The 25,881-nt window shown below is 47.4% G+C and overlaps 1 protein-coding gene across 5 annotated transcripts in view; it reads left to right on the top strand.

Annotated features, from left to right (window-relative positions):
• The window catches only part of EXOC3L2 (exocyst complex component 3 like 2), a 619,764-nt gene that overhangs the window by 465,443 nt on the left and 128,440 nt on the right, over positions 1-25,881 (top strand). The gene's annotated exons all lie outside the window — the stretch shown is intronic.

The raw sequence follows: 25,881 nt of genomic DNA, 5'->3' as shown, positions 1-25,881 counted from the left end.
CTCAGATGCATGATTTTGATGTTAGTTGGCTAGAAGGCCGGGCCAGGAAACCGAGATTTCATCCCCTGCAGCAATAAAGGATGGGAGGGGAGAATCCCATTTGTTTTCACGTAGGCCAAGGCCATAACGACGAGAAAATAAGAAAATAATTGCTTGTTGTCTGAAATACCATATCAAGAATGGGATGTGTGAATCGCCAGTCAATCTATTAGGCGAGCTGTAGCTGTGGATGGGATTCGTAGTTGATGTTGGGTTTTCCAACTTGGCCGAAAGATGCCCATTCCCCTGAATCAGATACATCACCAGGCTTCTGGATTCAGATATTAGTGAAAAGTTGGATCCGATAGTGAAGCGATATCCTGTGATGAGCGGACGTTGCCAGAATCAGATGCATTATGTATCCGCTGAAATGGCAGCTATAGCTGAGAAGACTGCTCAAAGTCCTGGTTGAGGTGGATTTCAGTTCATTATAGGGGTCTTGTCAGAGATTGTGTGGGGAGACCGTGCTGCCAGAACTTCAGAAGTCCCCATAGGATCTGCATGGCAGGAGGTTGCTTCTTTTTTTTCCTGGAGGCATCACTTTTATCCTGATTGGCGAGAAGAGTTTAAAATAGCCTTTGTGCGGGTTCCATCCTTGCAGCGGTCTTCATACTCTCTAAACCTAGCTTGGGTAAGGCTTGCACATTCCTTACACTAGTCCCTAGCACATCAAAAAGTGGCAAAACACTGAGTGGATGATCATGCAGGGCTAGTGCAGACAGGTAAGAATGTGAATATATTAACTTTGGGATAACGCAACAGCTGAGCTTTCACTGATCTTTGTCTGTATCTATCCTCGATGTCAAGTGGACCTACAGAGTGGACCACGTAGAATATATTGGAAGACAGATGATGTCCTCCTCCAGTTAATTGACTATAAAACGCCACCTCAGGGTTCTGCGCATTGGGCTGTAGGCCAGGTCTTGTTCTAAGATACACAGATAGCGCTAGATGGAGGCAGAGGCAGCAGAAAAGCACTTCATTCTAACTGCTGTGCGGTAAAGACAACAGCACAGTGCAGCTCCCCGCATGGTTTAGCTTTAGTTAAGCTGAGGCTGCTGCGCCCAGTGCCGGTCTCGCCCTCCCAGCCTCTGATGACTGAGGCGCTATAATCTCTTTTGGCACTGCTTTATCTGCCGTGTGCCGAGACCGAACAATCACAAATAAACACAAGGGTTTCCTTTCAGAGGAAAACACGGAGGCCTTCGCTCTGCCTCCAGGGACAAGCGGAATGACCATTATGTTCGATGCGTAGGGAAGTGCTGGAAACGTGACAGCGCGGGGCCTTCAATAGAGCTGCAAAAATAGACCTCTAGGAATACCTGCGCATCTCCAGAGCACAGAACCGATACTTCAGAGGATCTGCAGGGCGGATGGGCCGGCCTCTGCTCTTGATACGGCGCTATTTTTAGAAATAGCGTTTGTATTCTGACGTACGATATGGGGAGAGCGTGGGTTTTCCTGGAGAAGGGTTGGGGAGGTTTCCGGAAGATTGCAGTTAAGGGTGGACCGTAAAGGGACACAGTCTAGTGTAGTAAAACAGTCTTATAATATCGCATATGTCTGCTAAACGGACAGCGAGATATCACATATTCTCATTGCTGACGTAGCTGGGTATAAAACGGTCCCCTTCTCAGACTGGTTGAGGATTTCGGGATGTTAGCGCAGTACCTCTAAGCGCTAGCTAATCTGTTTAGATGACTCTAGGGAATATATTGGCAAGGAGAATATATCTTGAGTGGGAGAAGCCTTTATTTACAAATAAAGCTGGCGTCTGTAGGCCTCTAAGATATTGGTCTTCCAACATTTTTTTATACTGATCCCCCTGAGCACAATGTTTTGGAGTCAGGCCCCCCCCTCAAACTTTTGAAGGGAGAGGGTGGAGCCAGGGGGCAAAAATTACTAAATCATCATCACATTGGGAATTCCAGTGGGCCAAAAGTCATAATTAGGTCCACTAAGCCACATCTAGAATTCCTTTGAAAATCATTAGCCTGACCTTTTTCTACAAAGTGGTATCCTGAACACACTGTAAATTTCTATGCAAACTCTGGGGTAGATTTACAAACTTGTCCCGCAGTGCAGCACGGCAGATCACCTTGCTGCGCTGCACTGCGTGACAGGGAAAGGGCAGGAAGGCACCATACTTAAATCAATAGGGCTCATTCCTGCCTTTTCCTCTGCGCTGGCGCCGTTTTGGCAGCCTAGCACCAATGCAGTTTGTAGCCTCTTCGTCCTTCAACACCTTGAGCGTAATCAAGAATCACCAATTTATCCCACTTAGCACCAAGAAAATAGTAATCACATCAGTTGTATTAGCACAAATTGATTACTGTAATGGTCTGTACTTGAATCTACAAGGTCAATACCTCAATAAACAGCAGACTTTGCAAAATTCAGCAGCCAGATTACTCCTAGATTTTCCAAAATTTCAATCACTCACTAAATAAATTAAAGGCTTCACAGGCTGACTATCAGAAACCGCATCAAATTTGAGGAGGTGTGCCTAACCCTCAAGGCCTTGCATGACACTAGCCCTGACTACTTGAAAGAAGCACTTGCATGGTATGAGCCCTGCAGAAATCCGAGATCCAAAGGAGCGAAGAAAGTTTTGCCTTCTAGATTTAATAAAGTGAACTGGGGAGGAAGTAGCTTTGTTACAGGAGCTATTAACCCCTTCCCCACTCATGACGGAACCACTCCGTCATGAGCCACGGTCGCCGTGTGCTCATGACAGAGTGGTTCCGTCATGCTGCGGCCGTTGGCGGCCCCGCCGCCCACGCGGCGCTAATTCCCCGCCTGTGCGGGCGATTAGCGCAGTGAGCGGAGTCATGACGGAACCACTCCGTCATGAGCACAGCTCAACCGTGGCTCATGACGGAGTGGCTCCGTCATGAGCACCGCGCTGCCCCCAAACCCCCCCAGCGCTGCGGCGGAATTCCCGCCGCAGCGAAAGGGTTAAGCATTGGAATCTCCTTCACTCTTCTATCAGGGATGCCCCCTCTCTGCTTGCCTTCAGAAAGCTCCTAAAATCTTGGCTTTTTAATAATTAAATCTTATTGATAGTTCTTCCACTTGTGCTCACCTGTGTTCGCGCCAAGACACCTCAGGGTAGACATGCGCTTTATACATTTTTTAATACAACATAACATGCAGGCACCCTTGCACCATGGTGCAAGAGTGCCTCTTTTGCATGCAGGATTGTTTTTGTGCCGGAAGGGGCACCTTCCTGCAAAAAACATTTCTGAAAGGTATATTCCTCTTACTATGTGCGCTGTAAAATGGCCATGCAAAGTGGCCTTGCGTGGCTTCATAAACCTCACTTAAGGTTTGCGTTGAACATGTAACACATTGTGTGGTGCAAACACGACTCAAACTGGGTCATAAATATGCCACTCAATCTACAAAGCTCTCACTTAGACAAAGCCCTGTATCAGCTTTCAAAGCACCACACAGATATCGACTTCCTAAGCACCAGCCAGACTCCACCTGCAAATCCCTTCCCAGGCCATATTCTACAAAGCACATTCATTCACCACTCTACCACACACAGTTTAGGGCCCATCTTCAAAACCCAGATCCACATCTCCCTGAAAAGCTCAAAATAAACCTCCCCACTGAGGTGTCTTCTTTGGAGTCATAACCAGCTCCTATCTTCAGACTATCCGAGATTGACTAGATAAACAACTTTAATTTCAAGGGAAAAATGCAAACTCTTCCCAACAGTAGTGCAAAACTTCTAACAGGAGAGTACCAAGACTGCTAAGTAGTGAACAGTTACTCTGGGATAGTGCATACCTGCACTGCTATATTTCCAATTCAATCACTGCCAGTACTAAAATCCCATTCTTGAAATTCCGACCCAGCAGTTCCCCCCTCCCAAAAGTCCTATCCAGTCCATTCCCTTCTCTTCAAGGCTACCCAGAGCCCCAGTAAAAACAACCCACATCCAGGGTTGCCACCTGGATATGTTTTTTTTACTGTTGGGAACAGTATTTTAATGTCCTGGCCAGTACAAAAATTAGCAAAATTGTCAAAAGTGGGTATTGTTTTCCCATTATCAGTACACACTTGAATTAGTAAATATAAGAGGAAAGTGCTTTAAAATGTGTCCTAGAGGTCCCTTAATGATACCTGACAAATAAAGTATGGAAGGAAAGTCATAATGAAAATAAATACAGGTTATTTGATGTATAATTCTTTTGAAGCATCATGTCCAGAATCCTAAAATGTGATCATACGGCTGGTATTTTACCTTGGCACAGTGCATTTACCTACCTTGCCTTTGCCGTTAGGTTTCAGCTGTAGACGGCGTACATGCACTGTCTCAAAGAGACGCACACTATCTACTTTGTGGGCTTGCAGTTCGCACATAGGCTTCCCATTTGCTGGCACCATTGTTGCTCCATTTTGTATTCTATTTGTCAATGGCATGCATATCTCATACCTCTTCCAGTGTTGAGCTCTCCCCTAGCTCACTGGTCAAATACTGGTAAACATGCAGAGCAGCCATTTTGAAGCATTTATTCAGTACTGCATTTTAGGTCTCGCCTACGCAGCGTGCATGCGTTGCATAGGAAAGAGACCTTTAGCCATCAGCACAGCTATGGGGGCAAAAACGTGCACGCGTTGCATTGCTTCCAATGGCAACGCGTGCACGTCTGGAGATTCACTTGCAGGAGCGAGTGGCGCCATATCGTGGTGCCATATGGTCACAATTATCGCGCCTTGCTGCTCGCTCCCGCAAGGGAATCGCGCAGGCCCCCTCCCCCTGCTACAACTCTCTTCCTCATTATATTCGCTTTCACGGCCACGCGGCCAGAGGCAACATGGCAGCTCAATGTGCACGTGTGCACGCGCGTGTGATCGCCTGGGATTGTCTGCTTGACTGGCCAGTGTTAGCGTCTCAGATCTATTGTATCGAGTGACAGAAAATCAACTCAGACAGACGGGTGTGCTCTTTATCACTCCAGTCCCTGCTCAGCTGCCTTTTAATTACAGCCCGATCAAAGCCCACAGCTGCCTGGTAACCGGCGCTTGCTTCAAATCTGCAGTGCCCCCACAGCACTAACCATGTCCCAGAAGCACAGACACTGGTACTTCATATATACAAAGATGGCATTTCATTTGTGTTCCTCCATTCAAGAATAAGCCGTTCCCTCTCCCAGTTCACGTGCGTCTACTAACCAATGACTGTGGACCAGTTCAGTCTTTCCTTTTTTGGAGGGACACGCCTGTATGCATGAAGGTCTCTCTAGGATAGTCAGACCCAGCAGAGACAGAAGTGGTATTCAGTGCTTGGTTTACGACCTGTTTACAGAGCTGGCAACTCCAAGCATCTAACCTGGAATCGAAGGTTGCACCCCAGCACAGCCTCTTAGAGAGCTTGCAGGGCTGCTCCAGTGAGTCAGTGCATTTATTACCAGCGCCATCCACTGTCACAGTGCAGTCCCATCTGTAAAATGACATGACTGGGCTCCATGCTCACTTCGTGTGCACGGTGCACTGTCAGTGCCTACAGACACCCTACACTCCCGAGCCTGCTGAAAGTGGCAGTGTTACTGTTCACTGCCTCCTTGCACACAAATATTCTGCTTCTGTGCACATCACCTCCCATACTTGTGCCCAAAGAGCTTTTGTTGTACAAAATCACTAATATATTGTAGCTGCTATTTAAAAATAAAAAGCAAATCCACAATGCAGGCTGAATCGTTGTTACAGTCAACATCCACCTGACATTCACAAACCATTATTTGTGGATCCACCATCAATATTCAACATCCGTCCTATCACCAATTCAACCCCAGCTTCAGTCAAGTGATCCAGTACTCCAGGTGATCCCCTTTGACGTACACTCCAGAGCTGTTTAAAATACAAATGAGGTGCCCTACTGAAATGGGCACAACATTCCAGCTGTGGTCACCAGGGCTGCACAAAATGTATCCCTGGAGGCCTCATAAATGTGGCACAACATTCTAGGTAAAGCCTCCTGTACCAGACACAAAGAACCAGTCATTCATCATTGATCAGTCATTCATCATTGATCAGTCATTCATCATTGATCAGTCATTCACCATTGATCAGTCATTCACCATTGATCAGTCATTCACCATTGATCAGTCATTCACCATCTGTTCACCTTTCATCCACCAAAACTATTTATCTTTCTTTAACCATGAATTTATTATTAATTTGCCATAGTTTCAACATCTACCATTGACGATCCACCACCTATTTTGTAATCAGTCCACCACACATTCCGCATTCACTCACTATTCATCAAAATGTACTCTCTATATCAACCAATTCACCATCCGTTGACCATACATCCATTCGGCATTCATTCATCATTGACCAGCAATCCATTACTCCCAAACATGGCTTCAGTAACATGACAAAATACTTCTGATAACCCATTCAGAACTGAACACAATATGATAAGGGAGAACTTTAGAATGGTGCACATAACTCTTTAGAGTGCTCCGGAACAGGACAAATTATGCCAAAGGCAGTCTCGCCAATATAAAACACACTCCTAGTGAGACATCCAGTACCAGATTCAGCAGATAAATGTTGCCACTATATTGGGACAGAATAAAATGGTAAAGAGACCTTTGATTGTAAGATCCATACCATAGGTGAGGTTTTGAGAACTGGATATTATACCCCAGATGAACCCTATAGATCTAGGCTTCACACCCCTAAGAAGGCCACCAGGATAGATGTATAAAATGCTTAAGGTGTGCTTCATAGGAAGTAATAATACTGCAGCACAGCACCTAAGATTGAGGCACACAATTCAAGACAAATCCAACAGAATGGTACCCACTATTCCAGATCAAACTTAACTTGTGATGTGCACACATTGAGAGTAGTTACACAGCCATTCTGTTCTGCAGGTTTTATGTTCTCCCTACCTGCACCCCTATGTTCCCTTTACTCTGACTGCCAAGTAGGTGTTACCATTTCAGTTTTTTCCAACAGACTATTAGTAAAGAAACTGTTCCTAGATGAAGAGAGTGTGAGTTCCACAATGTGGGAGCTAGCATGGAAAATCTCCTGGCCCAATGTGGCTTACGGTTGGGTCTGGACACCAGTTTCCAGGAGAGACCTCCTGTGAAGGATGCAACTAGTGCGATAACATGAGATCATCATTATGAACTTACTTTGAACTTTCGCTAGGAACCAGTAAGTAATTAAGTAAAAATGTTATTGTTAGATTAATTAAAATCATTACAATATGAAATACAGTGATAAATGGAGTCAATTACAACAATAAAAGCTAAGAACTTCTTGAGGTATGGCGGCAGTAGGGTCTCAGAGCTCATAAATCAGCATCCCACCTGTAAAATTAAGTCCTGTTTTATGCAAGTATACAAGAGGTGGCATAACACGTAAGAAAAAATTTGACAATTCGCTGTACCTAAGACAATTAGGATTCATGTTGTCCAGGTGGAAAAACGAGTAGTTCAAGGGGGAGACCTGTTCAAATGGTGACTGGAGTACGAGTGCTGTGAGTAAGCCGGAGATTCAAGTCCAGTGCAGAGTTTAATGAGCTGGGTGCTTTAGCCCTCTCCCTATTGGAGACCAGAGGTAACTGCTGAGTGAGCAGTGCAGACTAGTAAAGTACTTTCTTTAAGGCCTGTTCAACTCTCTGTAGGTATTTTACTGTTGGGGAGATTGTTTGAGGGTCCCCAGAGTTTAAACATGCTATTATTGCTTGTCTGTAGGGGTTGACCCCAGCCTGTTTCCAGGTGGCCCTGAGCCAGCGGCAGCACAAATTTAATATAGATTTGCAGAGTCAGAAAGTGTGGATCGTGTCTTCCTTTGGTAGGCCACACAGCCTACAGGCAGCTTCTTCTGCTGTCCCTGGCCAGAGTGCTGCATGCGCTTTGGTAGGGTAGACGCCAAGGCAATGTTTTAGGATGGTTCCCTTGAGCCTGCTACTGAAGCCTTCGCCCAAATATGGTTGTGGTTTGAGCGGCGTGTAACTATTTAGTAACCTCCATGCATGGGCACGGATCTCCAGAGAAACCTTGTCCTCTAGGGATGAAATTTGTTTCGACATTTTGCTGGTTGTCCTTCGAAACAACTCAGTGGTGGGCGTTGCCGACCATAGCTGAGCTAGCCTTAGCTGATCAGTAGAATCTTTGAGATATTTTCCAGCTGCTGAGTGGGGTTTATTGATTTCCTCTTAGATGTTGTGGATTTATGGTGTTCCAATTTCGCCGACTGGATCTTATAGCACATGTTGACAAATGCTGCGCCTCTGGCTATCATTTGTAGATTTTATTGTCCAGGGTAATTGTGGCCCTCCCTAGAACAGCTTTGCATCCGTATGCCAGAGTTGAAACTTTCTTCACCCTAGCTTCTTCCAAAATGGGGCTGTACAATAGCCCATTTAGGTTCCTGAAAAGTACCCTTAAGTCCGCCGTCAGGGCAAGCCCTTTCCTCTTTATTTCCTCCCTGTATGGTTTGAAGTTTCTTTATTGTCAAATTTTAAACCAAACTATTTATATTCGGTAACTACTTCGACCTTTGTCGAGTCGAGGAACCAGCTGAATTTCCACCTGTTCTTCTGCAGAGATTAATGAATTTGTTTTTCTTGGTGTTAATTGATAGGCCTTTTTTATAACAAGTAGTGGTGAGTGGTGTTCAGAAGGCGTTGCATCTCCACCTTGGTATGGCTGAACATTAACCAGTCATCAGCATACAGCAAGTTCGAAAGAGGAATAGTGCATAGTTTCGGGGCGTGAGACTTAACCAATGCAAAGAATGAGGAGAGGCCTGCCAAGAATAGATTAACAAGCATTGGCATAGCCAATAGGTCTAGCTTTTGGGACCTTATAACTATTTAGTTATGCAGCACAATAACCTTGGTGCTACATCAACCGTTGCATGGCTAAACACTTATAAGGTACCAAAGGCGAGACCTATTGGCTATGCCAATGCTTGTTTATTTTTGGAAATGGGTGACCGGTCCCGCCACGTGTTTGGAGTGCTGTGTTTTTAAATTAGCGAAGAGGGTCTATTTTATTTATAAAAGTACCGTGCTGCTGCAGGTACGCCACCATTTTTTATGGGTGCAATGTTTTGGGTAGACATCGATGCGAATAAACACACACTCTCTCCTTGTTCTGCTCTACAAGGACGTCACCGCTGAAGATCCGAATGCAGATTCTGTCTACTACACACTGAACCACCACCCCCTTCACTCTGCGAGCGCAACCTCATCTCCTCTGTTGTGTTTACTTCTATCTGTCCTCGTGACTTGCCTCGCGCTACCTTCTGCCTCGAGCCTTCGCCCAAGGTTCCATGACGTTTCCCCGTTCTATTCTGGAACCTTGGGCGAGGGTGACGGTTGGAAGGACAGTTGACAGCTTGCCAGGTAGATTGTTAGACGCCTCTTGGTGTCAGGGCTTTACCGGATTAAACTTCATTTATTCTACCTTACCTGTTTCCGGATTTCATCTTTACAAATTGGCGACGAGGATGGGATTCGAACCCACGCGTGCAAAGCACAAGGAAATCTTTTGCAATTCTGCACTCTTGAGTGATGGAAAGGTGTGGCATTTGTCGTCTCTGTCATTGTGCCGGGGAGATGGTACCTTGCCCCCACAGTACTCTGATCCAGGGTGGAGGAGTGTTTGCACCTCTTCTAGATATGATTGGATTCTTGACGACGACATCCACCAGGGATATTCCCATGTAGGTAGTGAGGTTCCACCCTTAAACGATCCTGGGGAGGGCACCAGTGGTTGTCCTGTCTTGAGGGAGAATTCCACCAGTCTTAGTGACTCTAGTGTTGTTTTCAATGATCAACCTATTCCTGAGAGTTCCGCTGGGGAGACCATTGTTCGCACGTCATTTGACTCCACTACTCGTAGTGCTGACGATACTCCCCAAGTTGGAATTCCAGACACGCCACAAGATGGTTTCCCTCCTCATGAGCTTGACGTTGGTGCTTCCAATGTTAAAGAGTCCACCATTAGTAGACATGGGAGAGAGATAATTCCTCCTAAAAAGTTACAAGATTTTGTATGTGATTAATTATATTTTGTTTTGTATCCTTTCACTTTTGGTATTCCTGTAATCTTATTTTCCTTACAGTTGCTCACACTACTTTGTAGTTCCACTCATCCTGTTTTAATTTTCTGTAAATGAGGAGATGTGTTGTGTTTACTTCTATCTGTCCTCGCGACTTGCCTCGCGCTACCTTCTGCCTCGAGCCTTCGCCCAAGGTTCCATGACGTTTCCCCGTTCTATTCTGGAACCTTGGGCGAGGGTGACGGTTGGAAGGACAGTTGACAGCTTGCCAGGTAGATAGTTAGACGCCTCTTGGTGTCAGGGCTTTACCGGATTAAACTTCATTTATTCTACCATACCTGTTTCCGGATTTCATCTTTACATCCTCCAAGCTCTACTCTGACAAATGCTAACATTATGCCTCCGCAGTTTAGGGTGCCATTTGTTAACAGAGATTTATAAAGTGCTACATTGCCAATGCTGTGCTAACGCAGTGCTGCTGGTTTGTCGCACAGTGAGTGCCAGCCTTCTTTTCAGGGTTTTCAGCATGATATATGACTGCGTCTTTCCCAGACATGCGCTCCTTGCACAGTCTCCAGCCGAGTGTTGGAGGCTTGCTTTTCCACTCCAGCAGGAGGACCAAATACATTGATAATTACATTACTTATTATCATTTTATTTTCTCCTTTCTTTTGCTGTTTCCTGGCAGTGGGACGACCTTCCTCCGCTTCAGTGAGGGTTTATTTCAGTCTGTGGCGCTGAGTTTCATTAAGTGTTTGACATGTGTTTGTGCGTAATTGTGTGCGTTTGTCAGTTCTGGTGTAATTGTTGGTTTCAGTGAGTTTGTGTGGGCGAATGTTTGTGTCTTTGGGAATGTAAAAAAAGTGCTTGTCTGGAAGTGTTTTTCAACTAGAGAGTGTGAGTATCAGGCAGTGTTTGTCAATGTGCACGTGTCAGAGAGTGTTTTTATTGGTACGTCAGTAAATGTGTATGTTCTTTTATGCGACTGGGAGTGATGTGTAAACGTCGATAGTGTTTGGTCAATCAGCATTTTTGTTCCTTATTTTGTGATTGTAAAGAGTGTTTCAGTGAATAAGAGTGTGTGTGCAAACGATTGCTTTCGTCACTGAGTACGTTATATGTGCTTGTTTATGTATGTGTATGCTTGTGATATTATACTAAAAACCAGGGGCCTTTTTCGATTCTTTGGATAAAGGAACCTCTGAGTCCTTTGGAATGTTCCATAGGTGTACGAATAATCCTGCATCCTTACTGTGGCCCCAAGGTTCCTCTGTGCCCATTACCATGATCATCCTTGAGGCAGCTTTTTTCAGTTTTAACTCTCTACTGCCTCCTCTCTGTGATTTCTCATTGTGCTGGATTCCTAAATATCTAAAATCTCTCAGAAATGTTTGCCAATTCGTTTTTTTTTATCTGAGCAGCAGTACGCACATTTGTGGATAAGCCTTAATGTGCGTGCAATTCCCCTAACACTGTCTATATATTCTCCTTACTATACAGTTAATTATTACATAAGCACACTTCAGCCGGGCAACATGTTTCCTTGATTTTTCAATTTATAAAAGGAGGGCTACCTGAAAGCATACAAATAAGCATGCCTTAATTATGCAAAGCGTTTGCCAATAGCAGTTTAATCCAGGCCACCATATGCACGATTACCAACGGTGATGACCTTAATGCATCAGGCAGGGTTGCCATCAGTAATGAAACAAGCATTGGCTAACAACTATAGACGTTGGAAATGATAATGCCCTTGTGTATATCAATATAAGCGGCCCCTGAGCCGTACACAAATGCATTTACATTGCCAACACCCATAGCTCTCGGGTTACCGAAACCTAGTGACTTTGCCAATGATTGTTCCAATGGGTACTGCACACATCAAGAACGGGCAAACTACTATAGAAGCACAACAGCCCTTCAAAAATAAACCAAAAAACACACTATGACAATAATATGGTACACAAAATCCATGAGGAAACCTGCCTGTTTAATTGTTGAACTAGCACGACATTGGGGGTCTGTGGGCTTGCACCCCCCCCCCTTCTAAGGCCTCTGCCCCCCCCCCCCAAGGTCATTCCCCCCAGTTTGAAGACCACTGCTCCAAGATTTCAGAAATGTTTAATTTATGTACTTGGGAACTCTAGATTTTTTTTAAACGTAATTACAAATGACTAGATTTGTGTCTGCCTCGATCTAGCTCTCTTAGGTCTGTAATGTTGTGAGTTATTAGGAGGCACCACGCCTCCCTGTAGGCAAGGGGTGACGCAGGCGGAACCCCTTCAAGCGTACGACATAATGGGCTGGCCCGGCGCACGCCTCACCAGCGTAATGTAAGCTATTAAATAGCCCAGGGCTCTGGGTGTGGTTTTCAGTTACGTTCTGGCTACCAACACACACGTGCCTCCCGGTCATTATTACTGGCAGTTCTGGGCCTTGGGCCAGGATGCTACACTGGCGAGGAGGTGGTTAAATAACCCAGCTGCACTGCCTCACACCCACCGTGTTTGCAGCAGTCACCTCCCTTCCAGGCGAGCCCCAGCTGCGTGTCTGGTGATCTCTGCACGGCGCGCCCCAGCCGCGTGTCTGGTGATCCCCCTGCATTGGAGAACAGTGCCCGCCTCCGCCCGCCGTACACATCAGCCCACCTCCTCCCTGGCCGGGGCAGTCCCCGACACTCCAACCATCAAACGCGCACGTGCGGTCTCGCACTCGACCTCACGTGGCGCGGTGGCGTTTTGTATGCTGTGTGCGCTCGTAGGCACCGCGCACCACCGGTAGTGTACCCGGTAAGGAGATTGAGCTGCCCCCACCACCTCGCCACAAGCCCACCAGCAGATGTTTGCCCCACAGAGAGGGCAGAACAGGCCACGCTAATGCGCCTACGAGGCCTAGCCACCAGCCGCCTTCCCAGACCACGTGGTGTCTCTGCCTCACACCCCTGCTGCCAGTACCTGCGCCAAAGGCCCAAGCCAGACCGATGCTTCCGGAGCCCACCCTGCCTGTGGCTCCCACCCTCCGCAGCATGCGACTGTCCGCCCTCCTTAGTGACCAGTGCCCCAGCCACCAGCCCTCCAGGGCCCCTCACCAACATGCCTGCACTGTCTTGGAAGGTGACCGCCATCTGCACAGCACACCTCCTGGCCTGCTGCCCACGGGTGTCCGAGCCCATTTCCACCCTCAGCCTGCGTGGGTAAAGCCCAGATCACAGCTGCACCAAACTCCTCTCCCACATGGCGTCTGTTCCACCACTGGAGCCGTTCACCGTCACAGGCCCACCGCCCTCCCAGGCAGCACGCTGGAAAGTGTGAGTGGAACGCCTGGAAACCTACTTTGATGCAGCGGACATCCCAGCCCAGTGAAGGAGGCCCATGCTCCTCCACCTGGGTGGAGCGGACATCCATAAAATTTCAAAAACAGTGCGCGAGGCTGGACCCCCAAGGAACTACGCCACGATGTGTGACGCCATTGCGGCCCATTTCGAAACCTACGCCAACCCAGACTACGAGCGCTTCCTTCGCTGGCAAGTGCGCCAAGAGCTGGGTGAGTCGGTGGATGTTTTCTTTGAGAGACTGAAGGAGCTAGCGAGCACCTGCGCCCTCCCTGATGATGATGATGAATTCCGGGCCCAGTTCATTCAAGGATGCGCCTCATCCAAACTGCGCGAACATATCCTGCAGGAGCATAACATGTCGATGAGAGACATTTTGACGTTAGGGCGGTTCAAAGAACTGTCCAAAGCCAGGGTGGCCCACATGGATCTCAAGCCCGCCGTGGCGATCAAAGAAGAACCCATCTGCGCCATTCGCACCGATGCCCGGGAAGCTCAGCACAAGACTGTCAAGTCAAGCCCACACACTCCTCCAAACAAGGTTCAAGGAGTCGCCCATGTGGGTGGTGCGGCGGCCCATACCCCTTCGAAGGCATCTGCCCCGCCAATGGCAAGTCCTGCAGCACCTGCGGAAAATTAAACCATTTCTCCAAGGTATACCGCTCAACACCAAGAAGAAGGCTGAAAGGCCAGCAACGGCAAATTAGAGCCCTCGAGCCACTCCCCGACAGCTCCTCGAACAGTGACATGGACGAAGACGAAGCTGACACTGTCCATGTGGTATGAACGCTGAATGACCTTACAGCCACCCAGCATGCTGCACCCATGTGCAAGATAGGGGTTCAGCTGCACTCATCGACACCGGTGCCACCATCAACCTCATGGCCGCCAGCTTCTATCGGAGCCTACACAACCCACCAGCGCTCCGCAACACCAATCAATCAATGAATTTGTAAAGCGCGCTACTCACCCGTAGGGTCTCAAGGTGCTGGGGGTAGGGGGATCCGCTACTGCTCGAAGAGCCAGGTCTTGAGCTGTTTCCTGAAGGAGAGATGGTTCTGGGTCAGTCGTAGGTGGGTGGGGAGGGAGTTCCATGTCTTGCCCGCCAGTATAGGTGTACGCGTTCAGCACCCACTCTCTGCTCCAGCTGTGCGGTGTCTTCCAGGCAGAGCTCTCCCACGACGACACGCGCCAGCGAGCCAAAGCCTACGTGTCGCAAGAGGGGTCGGGCTTCCTGCTCAGCTGTCGCACCGCGCAAGACCTCAACCTCATCCAATTCGCCTTCACTGTGCACGCCCATGATCTGGACCGCCTGCTGCACGATTTCACGCCCCTCCATGAGGGGATCGGATGCCTAAAAGGCCCGGCCGTACAGCTGCACATAGATAAGTCTGTGGCCCCAATAGCCCTCAGGCACAGGAGGATCGCCTTCCACCTCCGTCCGAAAGTAGAGGCAATACTCCGTCTCTTGGAGAGTGCTGGAATCATTGAACGGGTGCGAGGCCCCACTCCGTGGGTGTCCCCCATCGTCATTGCGAAATAACCGAAGCAGCCAGTTGCAGTCCGCATCTGCGTGGACACGACGGTCCCAAACCTTGCCATCAAACGAGAACGCCACCTAACGCCAACGGTGGACGACATTATCGGAGAACTCGCTGGGTCCAAGTGGTTCTCAAAAATGGACCTTCGCTCCGGGTACCACCAGGTCCCTCTGCACTCTGACTCTCGCCCCATCACTACATTCTCCACTCATGCAGGGCTCTGCCGCTACACCCACCTCAACTTTGGAATCTCAAGCGCAGCTGAAGTGTTCCAGAACATCGTCAAGAACGTCCTCCAGGGGCTGGAGGGAGTGCTCAATGTGAGCAACGACATATTGGTGCACGCTCCCACATTGGAAGAAAACCTTCTTCGCCTTCAAGCTGTGTTCGCTCGCCTCAGAGACAGTGGCCTGACCCTACACAAAGAAAAGTGCGAGTTCCTATGAAAGGACATCAGTTTTTTGGGATATCGGTTCTCTGACAAAGGCATCAGACCGGATCCAGACAAGGTGAAGGATATTCAGGAGGCGCCCACCCCAAGATCGGTTTCGGGGGTCTGCAGCTTCTTGGGCATGGTCACCTACTGTGGACGTGTAAACAAAAACCTCTCCGACTTGACCGCCCCCCTCAGAGACCTCACCAAATCCAACAGCCACTGGACGTGGGGACAGGAACAGGAGGAGGCGTTTCTACACACAAAAGCTGCACTATCTGCTGATACTACGCTAGTGTACTTCGACCCCCGGCATGAATCCCAACTGGTGGTTGATGCCAGCCCCATGGGCCTAGGCGCCGTCCTAGTGCAACAACAGGAATGCGGGGAATGGGCCCCAGTTGCCTACGCTAGCAGGACACTTACGCCCACAGAACAACGATATTCTCAAGTCGAGAAAGAAGCCATTGCGATCCTGTTGGGGTTTCGCCATTTCCACATCTATCTGTATGGCCACCCTTTTACGGTCGTCACTGAACACAAGCCTCTGATCCCGCTGTTTCAGGTCTCATCGTCTCGCTATCCCCCACGGATTGAAAAATGGGTTCTGCAGCTGCAAGAGTTCCAGTTCACAGGAGTACAAGCCAGGCACCCGGAACCCAGCGGATTTCCTGTCAAGACACGCCCGCCCATTCACCCTTCCAGAAGGCGCCGAAGCAGCGGCCACAGAAGACTACATAAGGATGGTGGTAGAACGGTCCAGACCTCTCCCAATATCTCTGCAAGAGGTTGTAGAAGCCACAAGAGACGACGATTGCCTCAGGAGACTGGAAGCCCCTGCAAAGCACAAGACCGCTCCACACCACGACAGCCCAAGCCATCCTGAAAGCCTTATACCAAGTTCATCACAAACTGTCTGTATCAGCCGACGGCTGCCTCCTGAGAGGCCCATGCCTCGTCCTACCAAAGAGTCTGACTCGGCAAGCAGCCCTCCTAGAGCATGGAGCCCACCAAGGGATAGTCAAATTGAAAAACCGCCTCAGGAGCAAAGTCTGGTTTCCCCGCCTGGACCAATGGATTGAGTCGGTAGTTCAGCGCTGCCCTGTTTGTCTGGCCACCAGTCTGCCAAGCAAGCCCGCTCCAGTCATCACAGAAGCTGCTCCGAGTGCACCGTGGGAAAGAGCAAGTGCTGACTTCGGCAATCTGCCTGGTGGAAAGTACATGCTGCCGGTGGTGGAGGACGACTTCTCGCGGTATCCAGAAGTAGCATCTGTTAAAATCACTAAAGGCTTCACTGTATGCATATTTAATCCAAAGTGTACTGGTTAGGGCATTAGAAAACTCGTCTGTGCAGGTACTGCATTTCCCCACTAAGTATTAACTTATTGCACTCGCTGCTTAGTTCATCTGCTGCATAATTTGCAGATTGTGACAATGTTTTTGTTTCCACCTCATCTAGATCACAATATACTATTTTATTCTGCATGCAGTGTGCAATCGTCGCACAAGTCAGGGGTACACATGGGTAGACTGCATCCCCACTCTATTTTCACAGGGTAGATGCCGTCCACCCTGCTAAGAAGTTTGGCTCCACAGAAATATGCTGAACTTGTCCCGGTGTAATTTTCAGACACCAGACACGTGCTGCGCCTGTACTTTTCATTCCCCGCAGAAAAGTGCAGGCAGCGAGACGGGATTTATAGTTGTCACCCCCAGCTTCGGTTAGCTTCAGTCAGAGACAGAGGCCGAAGTTAAGGGGCCGTCAAGCTTCCTTTTGATCTAGCATCCTGACTAGATGTGGTCTGGAGCCTCACACTTAAATCCAAATGCGATGGAGGGGAAATAAAAGCACACAGCTTGTTATCACTTCACAGGTACTTAAGAGTCCCTGTATGTAAGTGCATGCACTGTAAAAATGTCAGATGTGGTGATTCTGTCACAGTATTTACACAAATAACTTAAAAAGCACTATTTTATGTCTTTTATAGCGCTACTCATCACAATGGAGGGTGTCAGAGCACTTTACGTGACATACACTTTAAACATTGACAAGAATGTAAGTGTGTAAATCAATGTACAAGATCTGTTACATAAGACTGTGAGGTTACAATGTGTAGGAGTCACGTGTCCTTCATATCTCACTGTGCTATTTTAGAAAGTTTACAGTTTATGAACTGCAAGCAACAAAAGAGTCTCTGTTGAAAGCAGTAACCCACTAACCTATCTACATAAAATAAAAATCTGTCATCTGCATATCACATGATGCGCTTTGCAGGAGACACATTAACCTTCTATACTACTTTGATTCAAATCTGTGACTACACAAAATACAGATCTCTCTACCAAAAGCATTAACCTCCAGAGTTATCTTACCATTATTACTTTTCTCTGATATCTCTGCAACAGGTGCCTTAACCCCATAAGATATGTTAAAATGCAGACTTAACAGCCAATTAAGCAGAACAGATCTACTACCATGGTTTTCCTTGTTGCCAGTTTCTTTGTGACCAGGGTTAAAAAAAAATGTATTAGTTGAGACCCAGAGTTTACGTTGGGATTGTGCCACTGTTTTGGTACAACCCTGACGCAAATCATTTTTTTTTTTATCATGTATTGTGCTTAAGTGTACTCATGATATACCTGATAAACATATGTATGAGGCCTTAACATCTGATGTCACTTCTTGTGAAGTCATTTCCACTGAGATCACTTCCTGTGTTGCCACATGCGATGTCACGCTCTGTCACATCATGCGCTGTGATGGCACGCACCTTAATATCACTTGCATACTGCCTAATTTGGTTAGTGCCCCCACTTTTTCTTTTAGGACTTGCGACGTGGGTGCAATGCAGCGTACGACACTTAATGAATATTAACTGTGCACAGCACAGAGGAAGTCATAGTGTCATGAACAGTATTGGAATTACGGGGACCACGGTCGCTTTTTTGGCTTCATCTCAGAACACTGCTCTGCAGTATCAAGTGAAGTGTAAAGTGAGGAGTGTACGGTTGAGTGATGCTCATCCCCCACCCTACCTCTCTTGTCTATAGTTGGCAGAGGGTTGTTGTAAAGAGGGCTCTGTGCTCAGGGAAATCTTCGAGCCGGTTTGGGCAGCCGACAATCGTCCCCATTCTCAGAAGTTTTCTTGAACTGAAGATCCTCACTGCAGCAGAATGTCAACTGAGCTTGGGACTCCCCACACCAGACCATCTTGTTCCTCCTTTTTTGGAGGGGCAGCTCCTTCAGGTGATCTTCGTCAGACTTGGGGCATAGACCCTGCCCTATCCAGGAGAGCCAGGCTAAGGCCGTGCCTCTGACCTTACTCATCCTCCACACAAGTGCAGATCTACTTCAAGTAAAAGGTAAACCTTGAGAATGGGTCAGTCTCAATCTACACAGTAACATTTGGACTTCAGCCAACTGATCACGCACGTTCAAAGTTGCTCAAAATTTGAAAGCAAATCAATTGTGACAATTTCCTAGTCAGGTAAGCACCAAGATCCATTCTGCTCCATTCATTTGTTGGGCATTCACACCAGCTGTATCTACATAGCTTTACAATGGTTTCTACAGGGGGAATTAAAGGAGAGCAGTGCAATGGAATAGTCGGGGAACATGGGAGACAGCAGCACTGACTATCACTAAAGTCTATAGTACAGTTGTAGTTGATCCATACAATCAGGGATCCCAAAACACTGCATTCCTATTTGATATATATAGCCAGGCACCCCAACATATGAAACACCTTAAGGTCCTGGTGGTTACAAACAACCAAGGACCGAAATACGTTTACCCCACCTTGTATGTACCTTATCCCTCACATGTACACAACACGCAATTGGGGAGCCAGGAACTCGATCAAAACATTCTACATTGATTTACCCTGGGAGAGCTAGACGTTAGTCTTAATATGCTTCTCTACTGGTCACAAGACCAGAACCCCATTCCAATCAATGAGCTGCAACCAATTATTAGTTTGTCACAGACTGATCACAGGGTCAGTAGTCACCTATGTTAAACGGAGTACCATTGTGGGCATACCCCAGTCACCCAAAGGAGTCTAGTACTATGTTGGTGAGCAACAGAGTAAATCATTTTGAATACTAGCTAGATGATTACTGACACCCGTCAACTGCACAAAAAAACATACCGGATCAGTCGAAATAAAAAAAAATGATGAGTAGGCTATCACAAGGCCACTGCAAAAGGGATGTTGAACCCTACAATAACTCATTTGATGTAGTCTTTTTTGTTCACTTTATCGTTTCCACAGACCAATTATATCACAGGCCAAAAATGTGATTATGGTAACACTTCTATCACTAACATGGAGTATACACCTTTCGATCAGTTGGTCTGTAGCCGTATACTAATGGTACACTCACCTAGAAAGCATTCAATATAGTAAGGCACGAGGGGAATCTTATACTGGTGTCCTCCACTCAGAGAAAATAGATTCGACAACAAAGAATCACTAGCGCAACGTACAGGTATCGAGGGCAGACACTACTTTTACATTCCGATCTTCAAATCAAATCTGTAATAAAATGTTCAATTTGGTTGATGAAAAAAGTGGGAAAACTGGTGATCATCACACTTGGATTTGCCCCCACTAATCGGATATTTTCAGTATGTTTTATTTGTTGTAAGAAATAAAAATGTAATTCTCAAAAAACATTTACGTGGAGATACAGAGATTATACATCTGTACTTCTCGTTGAATCACCAGTGTGGTTTCAGGCCCCTCTTTAAAATGTGTAAATGGTATTATTCCCTTATTATCGATCTTCTCAATAGCATATTGTCATGCTAAGGGAATGTAGGGTGTCCTGACTCCTGTGGTGTTTCCGTCTTTCAAGTAGCACAGCTCTACCTATAAACCACTAATTTCATTTCATATGGCGAGATACCATACTAATCTCTCCACTTGACACCACCTCCTTATTTAAATTTGTTTGTTGTAATCATCCTTTCTAAAGCCTATCTTCATACATTTACCACCTTTTTAGCAAAACAATATTGCCTAATTTTGCACCTGAGTTTGAAAGTGGACCCAGAGAGGCATTTTAGCAAACAGTACTTTGCATGCTGTAATTTCCAAGCACAAATTTATAATATTAAAAACGTTGAAGACACTTCTAACATTTCATAGTGACATCTTGAGTCAGTGTTGACTTTTTAGATATCAGAGCTTTGCATACAGTGCAAAAGTCAGAACTGCCGGAAGATGCCACACATTGCAGAGGGACACTTGACCTGGCCTTGATCTTATTGCCTAACCATCACAGAACACGGGCAACATAGCCAATGACCCTTAACCAATGGCTAATTTGAGCCGATGGCGTCCACCAGCGCTTATTTTTGGGGGCAAGACCTATTTTTCCACATTAGACATCTCCCTAGAGCGAGAGAAGGAAAACTAAGACAGAGGAAGCGCAAGACGGAAGACCCATCACAATCAATCAATCAATAAGGGGGTTTAAAGCATGCTACTCACCCATGAGGGTCTCAAGGCTCGGGGTAGGGTCCAGCTCCAATTAGTTGTAGAGCCAGGTCTTGAGGCTCTTCCTAAAGGTGTGCAGAGTAAGGGAGCATCTGATGTTGACTGGGAGCTCGTTTCCAGGCTTCGGCCACGATGTAGGAGCAGGATCTTCAGCCTGTTCTGGTTCTGCGGATGCGCAGGGTTTCTGCCAGGGTCAGGTTGGCGGAGCGAAGGTTCCTTTTGGGTATGTGGAAAGAGACTCTCTCGTTGAGGTATTTTGGTCCAGTGTTGTTGGTCTTCTTGATGGGAAGCCAGTGGAGGTCTTGCAGGCGTTGGGTGATGTGCTCATGTTGTGGGATGCCGAGGACAAGTCTGGCCACAGTGTTCTGGATGGTCTGGAGTTTATGCAGCAGGGATGTGTTGATTCCAGTGTAGAGGGCATTTCCGTAGTCCAGTCTGCTTGTTATGAGTGCGTGGGTGATGGTCTTTCTGGCTTCGGGTGGGATCCACTTGAAGGTCTTGCGGAGGGTGTTGAATCAGGTGGAGGCGACGGTGTTGATCTGTTGGGTCATGGTGAGGGAGTAGTCGAGTATGATGCAGAGCTTCCGGGCATGGTCTGGGGGGGGTGGAGGGGTGCCGAGGGCAGGGGGCCACCAGGAGTTGTCACACGCCGAGGGGAAGCATCCGAGCACTAGGACTTCTGTCTTCTCCGAGTTGAGTTTCAGACAGTTGCTGCTCATCCAGGCTGTGACGTCTTTCATTCCTTCTTGGAAGCTGATTTTGGTGGTTTCGGTGTCCTTCGTGAGGGAGAGCTGGGTGTTGTCAGTGTAGGATATAATGATGAATCCATGCTGTCTGACGATGGCGGCGAGGGGGGCTATGTAGATGTTGAAGAGCGTGGGACTGAGCTATGATCCTTGTGGTACTCCATAGTTGATCTCTGTGGGTTTGGAGAGGAAGGGCGGGAGTCAAATCCTTTGGGTTCTGATGGCGAGGAAGGAGCAGAGCCAGTGGAGGGCGGTTCCCTGTATTCCTGTGTCGTGGAATCTGGCTGTAAGGGTGCTGTGGGAGACGGTGTCAAAGGCTACAGAAAGGTCAAGTAGGATGAGGGCTGCGGTGTAGCCTTGTTCGAGAAGCGTGCGGATGTCGTCTGTGGCCGTGAGGAGTGCAGTCTTGGTGCTGTGGTTGCTGCTGAATCCCGAATTGGAGGGGATGAGAATGGAGTTCTCTGAAATGAAGTTTGTCAGCTGGGTATTGACGATCTTCTCTGTGACTTTGACTGTGAAGGGAAGGAGCGAGATGGGTTAATAGTTCTTCAGGTTCGTCGGGTCTGCAGAGGGATTCTTGAGGAGGGGCTTGACCTCTGCCTGTTTCCAGTCATCTGGGAAGGTGCTGGATTCGAAGGTGGCATTGATAGTGCGTCGTAGCTGGGGTGCTATGGCGGCTCTGTGGAAGATGTGTGAGGGCATGGTTCCATGGGGGCTCCTGAGTGGGTGCTCTTCATGGTCGTGGTGGTATCTTCAGTGGTGATCAGGGTACAAGTGGTGAATGTGGGCTGGCTGTTGTCGTTGGAGGGAAGGGTAGTTTCTGGAGCCTACTTGCTGAAGTTGTTGTAGAGGGCTTTGATTTTCAGGTGGAAGTAGGAGCCGAGCTTGTTGCAGGGGTCTTGGGAGGGAGCGATGTCTGTGGCTTCGCTGCGGGGCTTGGTGAAATGCTCGATGATGTTGAAGAGTTCCTTTGAGTTGCTGGAGTTGGTGAGGATTTTGTTCCGGAGGAAGGTCTTCTTTGTGGATCTTATGCGTTGGTGGTGGTCTGTCAGGCGTTCTTGTAGGTGGTCAGGTTTTCCGTGGTTTTGCTGTTTCTCCATTGTTTTTCGAGACGTTTGCAGGAGTGTCTGGCTTCTTGGAGGTCCTTGGTGAACCCAGGTGGCATACAGGGGGCGTTGTCTGTCAGTGGTGCGGAGGGGGGTGAGCTAGTCTGCGCAGTTGGTGACCCAGTGGTGTACTTTCTTAGCTGCAGAGTTGGCGTCGGTCAAGGCGGGGGGTCGCGGCTGAGGGTGGAGTTGAGGTGCTCTTCTGTGACCTTGCTCCAGTTCCATTGCGGAGGGCGAGGAGTTAGTTTGAGAGTGGTGGCGATGTTGAAAGAGAAGTGTACGCAGTGGTGGTCTGTCTAGAGGGGCTGCGTGGTGTGGCTGAAGCGGATGTTGTTCCCACCTGCAAAGATGGGGTCGAGGGTGTGTCCTGCCTTGTGTGTAGGGGTGCTGATGAGCTGTTTCCGTCCAATGTTGGCGAGGTTGTCCAGGAGGGTGGTGGAGTTGGGGTCGCTGAGTTTTTCGAGGTGGAAGTTCAGGTCTCAGATGAGTACGTAGTCCAAGGAGGCAATGGCGTGGGGTGCGATGAGGTCAGCAATGGTAGTGGCGAACGAGGTGCGGGGTTTGGGGGTCTATAGGCGAGGGTGCTGCAGAGAGTGGTTCAGGGGCTGGTCTGGATCTGGATCTCACAAAGAGCAAGCAGGAACCTATGAGATCAGAGTGAGATAAAGGTGCAGGGTGCATCTGGTAGTGGATTAAAGAGGCATGAGGTGGATTTAAGACAAGCTGCTGTGGTATTGGGCACACCTACATTTAATTGTACCGGCCGTGGGCTTCTAATATGAGCTTCGGGCACCGGCGCTTTTTCATTCATAAATTAAGCACAGCCCTTAACTCATATTTAGACTGTTCTGGACTCTAGTCACAGGACTGCCCACCAGACCAGGATTTAACTCCTAATCTGGCGGGTGGTCATACAACGGCTTTGCGCAGCATCGGCTGTAGCAAGGCCATAGTCGTAATAAGGCCCCAAGTGTAGTTGGTAGCTGACCTTTATGTATTCCTCCCAATCACCCACACAATAAAAGGACTGGAATTTGACTGGATGAGCCATCCAAGCAGGATGGGGGAAGAACTGTACACAGCCCTACTGGCAATTGAAAGACCTTGCCTTAGCTCACACACAAAGAACTTCACACTAGCCTATTGTGCCACCAGATAGACCTAGACCATGGCAGGGAGACAGGAAATATCTGACACTTCTGTGGGAGGAAAACTTTAGTAGTTTCTTCTCCTTCAAAGCTGGCATCAGGTATAAAAATCAGACCCTTAGACCAACTGTTCAATATACTCCTGGACTGTGGATTCAACAGAAGTTGGGCTACCCTGTTGACTCAGTACTGCCCTGCTGTCTGAGAAGGAAGACTGGACATGCTTCCCTGGCTCTACCTGAGTGACTCCAAAGATCCGCTAACTAGCCTCCTGTTCTGAGGTACAGGGACCTAAAAAGCTCCAGAGGCCTTCCTGCAACTGACCTGCTGCACTGGACCTGCCTGGACCTGCAACTGGACCAGCCTAAGCCCTGCTGGCCTCTGTACGAGTGAATTCCTGATCATCAACTGATACCTCCCCTGGTACTGAAGTCTTGGCTGGCGTCAGAGAGAGTTTCTCCTGCCCTAACTAAAGGTTCCACCAAATCCGGTGTGAAGCAAGGTGTAGCTAACAAAGCCTCGGCGCACAGCTGCAAGCTTCTTTGGAACGGAACCTGAGTGATGCAAAGCCGCACTGCACAGCTGCCAGCCTCATCGAAATTGATGAAGAGTGATGCAAAGCCTCGTTGCACAGCTCATTGGTAATAACGCAGAGTGATGCAAAGCACTGCAAAGCCTCACCGCATAGCTTCATCAGAACTACGCTGGACAATGCAAAGCCTGGCAAAGCAACGCACACAGACCACTTGCCAAGGACATAAGGTAGAATCCTCAGCTTCCCAATTTTGATCCTGTGCCTGGCCTGCATTCCTTCGAGGTCAGCGGGAACTTGTGACTTTGTCCCGGTCCAGGAACCCTGATACTCGCAGTTGGCTCTTTTCGCCTTTTTTACACTATTTTTTATCTAAACCTTTAAAATTGCATATCTCCAGTTCTACTAATTGGATTTTTATTGTTTTGATGTCAAATAATGTGTTAAATCTTTCTCTATTTTCCTAAATTGTTGTGGGATTTTTCTAGGATTCTGTTTTTACTTTATTACTGTTTAAATGCTGCATAATTGCTTTAAACATTGCCTCTAAATTAAGCCTGATTACTTTTGTGCCACACTACCAGAGGGTTAAGGACAACTTAATTTAGTGACATTTTGTGGTTCACCCTGACAAGGAGTGTGGCTGTTGCTTGAGTAGGATTTCACCTCCCTCAACCAACAAACAAATTTCTCACATTTAGTCATACTATCCCCACTATGATCTACGGAACAGTAGAAAAAGTGTTGGACTTTAAAGGGGTTACATTTACAATCCCTCCTCTAGAATAAGCAAAAACATGAAAAGTGCTGGACTTTACAGGGGTTAATCTTGCTATTCCCACTCCAATCTGAGGAATGGTATAGAACGTTTTGGACTTTGGAGGGGTTAGATTTGCTATTCCTACTCCAATGTAAGCAACAACACAGGAAGTGTTTTACTTTGGAAGGGTTCAATTCACTATTCCCACTCCAACATAAAAAGCAATTAGGAAAGTATTGTTCTTTAGAGGCACTATTCCCACTCCAATCTGAACAACAGCAGAGTAAGCGTTGGACTTTGGAGGGGCTAGATTTAAACCAACAAATAATGAAAACAACAGTGAATTAATTAAATAATGTATAATTTTCATTATCAATTTATCTTTTAAATAACACACAAAATGTATTAAAATGAAAAAAACTCATTTATAATCAAAATAACTTCCCACCCTAATCGCCCACATATCCAATAGTTTAGGTCCTGGCAGGAGACCTGCATTCAGGTGTAGCCAGACGGAATTGGGATCAACTTTTTAATAATTTAAACCACTGGGTATTCCGGAATGGAGGGCTCAGTACAGTCAGCTGTAATCAGAATCTAATGACCAGAAGGGTTGGCTGGTTGTGTTCCTCAAATAAAAACCTGTGTGGCGATTGCATCAATGTGAATTTCCAGCACCCTAAGTACGTTATGT

Source organism: Triturus cristatus, chromosome 9 (genome assembly GCF_964204655.1).
Source record: "Triturus cristatus chromosome 9, aTriCri1.1, whole genome shotgun sequence".
Classification (NCBI taxonomy): Eukaryota; Metazoa; Chordata; class Amphibia; order Caudata; family Salamandridae; genus Triturus; species Triturus cristatus.
This window is presented reverse-complemented; position numbering and strand designations above follow the sequence as displayed.